Below are 6,260 nucleotides of genomic sequence, written 5' to 3'. Positions count from 1 at the left end.
CTTATCAATACTCTCCATCAATGTGAATGGCTTAAACTGTCCTCTAAAGAGGCATAGGTTAGCTGACTGGATACAAAAACTCAAGCCAGATATTTGTTGCATACAAGAGTCACATCTCAACTTAAAAGACAAATACAGACTCAGGGTGAAAGGATGGTCATCCATATTTCAGGCAAATGGTAATCAGAAAAAAGCAGGTGTTGCAATTTTATTTGCAGATACAGTAGGCTTTAAACCATCAAAAGTAAGGAAGGACAAGAATGGTCACTTCATATTTGTTAAGGGTAATACTCAATATGACGAGATCTCAATTATTAATATCTATGCACCCAACCAGAATGCACCTCAATTTATAAGAGAAACTCTAACAGACATGAGTAACTTGATTTCCTCCAGCTCCATAATTGTTGGAGATTTCAACACTCCCTTGGCAGTGTTGGATCGATCCTCCAGAAAGAAGCTGAGCAAAGAAATCTTAGATTTAAACCTAACCATCCAATATTTAGATTTAGCAGACATCTACAGAACATTTCATCCCAACAAAACTGAATACACATACTTCTCATCAGCCCACGGAACTTACTCCAAAATTGATCACATTTTAGGTCACAAGTCTAACCTCAGTACATTTAAAGGAATAGAAATTATTCCATGCATCTTCTCGGACCATCATGGAATAAAACTTGAATTGAGTAACAACAGGAATCTGCATACCCATACAAAAACATGGAAGTTAAATAACCTTATGCTGAATGATAGCTGGGTCAGAGATGAGATTAAGAAAGAAATCACCAATTTTTTGGAACAAAATGACAATGAAGACACAAGCTATCAGAACCTCAGGGACACTGCAAAGGCAGTTCTAAGAGGGAAATTTATAGCACTGCAAGCCTTCCTCAAGAGAACGGAAAGAGAGGAAGTTAACAACTTAATGGGACATCTCATGCAACTGGAAAAGGAAGAACATTCCAACCCCAAACCCAGTAGAAGAAAAGAAATAACCAAAATTAGAGCAGAATTAAATGAAATTGAAAACAAAAGAATAATACAACAGATCAATAAATCAAAAAGCTGGTTTTTTGAAAAGGTCAATAAAATAGATAAACCTCTGGCCAACCTAATCAGGAAAAAAAGAGTAAAATCTCTAATATCATCAATCAGAAACAACAAAGACGAAATAACCACAGACTCATCAGAAATACAAAAAATCCTTAATGAATATTACAAGAAACTTTATTCTCAGAAATATGAAAATCTGAAGGAAATAGACCGATACTTGGAAGCACGCCACCTTCCAAGACTTAACCAGAATCAAGTGGAAATGTTGAACAGACCCATATCAAGTTCAGAAATAGCATCAACTATACAAAACCTCCCTAAAAAGAAAAGCCCGGGACCAGATGGTTTCACGTCAGAATTCTACCAAACCTTTAAAGAGGAATTAGTACCTATATTACTCAACCTGTTCCAAAATGTAGAAAAAGAAGGAAGACTACCCAACACGTTCTATGAAGCAAATATCACCCTGATCCCCAAACCAGGAAAAGACCCAACAAGAAAAGAAAATTATAGACCAATATCACTAATGAATATAGATGCAAAAATATTCAACAAGATCCTAACAAACAGAATCCAACAACACATCAAACAAATTATACATCATGACCAAGTTGGTTTTATCCCAGGGTCTCAAGGCTGGTTCAATATACGTAAATCTATAAATGTAATTCAGCACATAAACAAATTAAAAAACAAAGACCATATGATTCTCTCAATTGATGCAGAAAAAGCTTTTGATAATATCCAGCATCCCTTCATGATCAGAACACTCAAGAAAATTGGTCTAGAAGGGACTTTTCTTAAACTGATAGAGGCTATCTACAGCAAACCCACAGCCAATATCATATTGAATGGAGTTAAATTGGAATCATTTCCACTCAGATCAGGAACCAGACAAGGCTGCCCATTGTCTCCATTGCTTTTCAACATTGTAATGGAAGTTTTAGCCACCGCAATTAGGGAAGAAAAGGCGATCAAGGGTATCCATATAGGGTCAGAAGAGATCAAACTCTCGCTCTTCGCAGATGATATGATTGTGTATCTGGAAAACACTAGGGACTCTACTACAAAACTCCTAGAAGTGATCAAGGAATACAGCAGCGTCTCAGGTTACAAAATCAACATTCATAAATCGGTAGCCTTTATATACACCAACAACAGTCAAATTGAAAAAGCAGTTAAGGACTCTATCCCATTCACAGTAGTGCCAAAGAAGATGAATTATTTGGGAATTTACCTAACAAAAGACGTGAAAGATCTCTATAAAGAGAACTATGAAACTCTAAGAAAAGAAATAGCTGAAAATGTTAACAAATGGAAAAACATACCATGCTCATGGCTAGGAAGAATCAACATTATCAAAATGTCCATACTACCCAAAGCAATATATAATTTCAACGCACTCCCTATTAAAGCTCCACTGTCATATTTTAAAGATCTTTAAAAAACATTACTTCGTTTTATATGGAATCAGAAAAAACCTCGAATAGCCAAGACATTACTCAGAAATAAAAACAAAACAGGAGGAATCACACTACCAGACCTCAGACTTTACTACAAATCGATAGTGATCAAAACAGCATGGTATTGGCACAAAAACAGAGAAGTAGATATCTGGAACAGAATAGAGAACCAAGAGATGAATCCAGCTACTTACCACTATTTGATTTTTGACAAGCCAATTAAAAACATTCAGTGGGGAAAAGATTCCCTATTTAACAAATGGTGCTGGCTGAACTGGCTGGCAACCTGCAGAAGACTGAAATTGGACCCACACCTTTCACCATTAACTAAGATAGACTCTCATTGGATTAAAGATTTGAACTTAAGACATGAAACTATAAAAATACTAGAGGACAATGCAGGGAAAACCCTTGAAGAAATTGGTCTGGGTGAGTATTTCATGAGGAGAACCCCCCGGGCAATTGAAGCAGCTTCAAAAATACACTACTGGGACTTGATCAAACTAAAAAGCTTCTGCACAGCTAAGAACACAGTAAGCAGAGCAAGCAGATAGCCCTCAGAATGGGAGAAGATATTTGCAGGGTATAACTCTGACAAAGGTTTAATAACCAGAATCCACAGAGAACTCAAACGCATCAGCAAGAAAAAAACAAGGGATCCCATCGCAGGCTGGGCAAGGGATTTGAAGAGAAACTTCTCTGAAGAAGACAGGCGCACAGCCTTCAGACATATGAAAAAATGCTCATCATCTTTAATCATCAGAGAAATGCAAATCAAAACTACTTTGAGATATCATCTAACTCCAATGAGACTAGCCTATATCACAAAATCTCAAGACCAGAGATGTTGGCGTGGATGCGGAGAAAAGGGAACACTTCTGCACTGCTGGTGGGAATGCAAATTAATACATTCCTTTTGGAAAGATATATGGAGAACACTCAGAGATCTAAAAATAGATCTGCCATTCAATCCTGTAATTCCTCTGCTGGGCATATTCCCAGAAGACCAAAAATCACAACATAACAAAGATATTTGTACCAGAATGTTTATTGCAGCCCAATTCATAATAGCTAAGTCATGGAAAAAGCCCAAGTGCCCATCGATCCACGAATGGATTAATAAATTGTGGTATATGTATACCATGGAATACTATGCAGCCTTAAAGAAAGATGGAGACTTTAGCTCTTTCATGTTTACATGGATGGAGCTGGAACATATTCTTCTTAGTAAAGTATCCCAAGAATGGAAGAAAAAATACCCAATGTACACAGCCCTACTATGAAACTAATTTGGGACTCTCACATGAAAGCTATAACCCAGCTACAACTTAACAATAGGGGGAAGTGGGAAAGGGGGGGGTAGAGGGAGGGGAATCGGTGGGATCACACCTGTGGTGCATATTACAGGGGTATTTGCGAAACTTGGTAAATGTAGAATGTAAATGTTTTGGCACAGTAATTGAGATAACGCCGGAAAGGCTATGTTAACCACTGTGATAAAAATGTGTCAAATGGTTTATGAAGTGAGTGTATGATGCCCCATAATCATATCATTGTATACAGTTATGATTTAATAAAAAAATTAAAAAAAAATAAAAAAATAATAATAAGAACTGACTGAATTACGGATGTATGTTAAAGGTAAAGGCAAGAGGATTAACTAATGGACTGTGGGGCACCTGAGAAAAAGAGGAGGCAAAGATAATGTGGTGGTTACTTCCAGATGCATGTTCTTTTCCCCCTTACCATTAGGCCCCTGCTTTTGTTGGGTGTGGCAGGTGAAAAATTACATTCTCAGTTGGATATTGATGCTATCTTGCAACCCTGGGGGAAAGGCCAAAAGAATTACCAAGTCTTTAGCCTTTCTGTTCTTGAGCTACTTAGATTCCAGGAACTGCCCACTTATGGACTTGTTGTTTATTGAGAAAAATACTATAATTGTTGGGGATTAAGGTTTTTGGAAACCTTAATCCAACAAGTGAACTGGATTCCTAAATAATAGAGAGGACGTCTTGGCCTGCGAGGCAGGTATAGTGGAATTCTTCTTTCATGACACGGGGAAAGTTGAGAGAAACATGAATTTGGGAGGGGACTTCAAAGTCTGATTTTAGATGTGCTAATGTGTCTATTAGATATCCAAGTGGAGATGTCCATTATGCAGTTGGCTCTAGAGTCTGGTGTTCAGGGGATGGAGAGAGATGTGGGAGTCAACAGCATATATAGATGGAATAGAAAGTTCTAGGGCTGGAGAACATCTTCTACTGGATTAATAAAGATAATAGTTTCTGTGGTGGAGCCCAGGAGTACACCAACATTTAGAGGCTGAGAAATGAGGAAAAAGAAGTGAGGAAAATTAGAGAAGAGTGGTTATATAAGTAGGTGAAGAAATCAGAGAGAGAGAAATCTGGGAGGCCACAGGAAGAAAGTAATCAATTGTGACTTTCAAGTAGAAAAAAGCCAGGGGATTTGGCTATATGGAGGTCACTGTGACCTTGACAAGACCAATTTTAGTGTAGTGATGGAAGAAAAAGCCTGTTTGGGTCAAGAGAAAAAAGGAGAGAAAATGGAGGGAGCAATTATAGAAGATTATTTTGAGGAACACTTATGAAGGGGAGCTGGGAAAGTGAGTGGGAGCTGAGGTCAGGGGAAAAAGTTTTTTTCCTTAATGATGGAAGATATTATACTGTGTTAATACGCTGTTGGAAATATCCAGAAGAGGCCATATGTTTGATGTTGAAGGATAGAGGGCAATTGCTGGAGTGAGGTCTTTGACCTCCAGGTGAGGGGGGCAGAATCTAATGCACAAGCACAGGGTGGGCGTTAGATAGGCTCCTGGATGGTCTGTGGGATGTGGAAGAGCACAAAGCAGAGATGCAGGTGCCACGTTGGGAGTGTGCTGTACTCTCTTTGGTGTTCTCTATTTTATTCAACAATAAGTAGCAAAGTCAGATGAAAGCGAGAAAGTGGAGAGATAGCTGCACTTTGAGTATCCAAAACAAGATAGCACATAGTTATCGGGAGAAGCAGGGCAGGGGGTTAGAGCGGTGCCAGCAGCAGTAGGGTCCTCTGGGGTTAGTGATCATGCACTTAGAATGTGTCATGCCCAGCCTTTTAGTGTGGCCTTCTCCAGCCACATGCAGCTGCTGGGATGTGGGTGTGGGGTAGGCAGAGCAATTTAATCTGGGTTGTGGTCTGTCTAGTTGAAGTGCAGGGCAAGAAAGGTGAGCTCTGAAGATAGGTCTGGAAACTAAATGGGATAAGGAGGAAAGGGAGAGAGGTGAGGGAGAGTGAAAAACTGGGGAGCTCACTGGCACCAAAGGCTTGTTGAGTAAGAAGAGTGTTGGATAAGAAGAGGGAGAAAGTGCAGGCCCCAGAGTGGAATCATTGAAATTAAGATAAAAAAACCTTTTTGTAAAAGAGATAGTGTTTGTCTCGTTTTAATAATATTCCTTCTATAAATCAACATTTCAAGGTATAATTCATGATAATAAAATGTATGTATTTTAAGCATATAGGTTGATGACTTTTGACAAAAATATACGCCTTTGTCATTGCCATCAAGATGAAGATGTAACTAAGAAAATGCTATGAAAGCTATGTTAACTAGTGTGATGAAAATGTGTCAAACGATCTATGAACCAAGTGTATGGTGCCCCATGATCATATTAATGTACACAGCTATGATTTAATAAAAATAAAAAAAAAGGAAAAAAAAAAGATGAAGATGTAGAAGATTGC

Source organism: Nycticebus coucang, chromosome 1 (genome assembly GCF_027406575.1).
Source record: "Nycticebus coucang isolate mNycCou1 chromosome 1, mNycCou1.pri, whole genome shotgun sequence".
NCBI classification, from domain to species: domain Eukaryota; kingdom Metazoa; phylum Chordata; class Mammalia; order Primates; family Lorisidae; genus Nycticebus; species Nycticebus coucang.
This window is presented reverse-complemented; position numbering follows the sequence as displayed.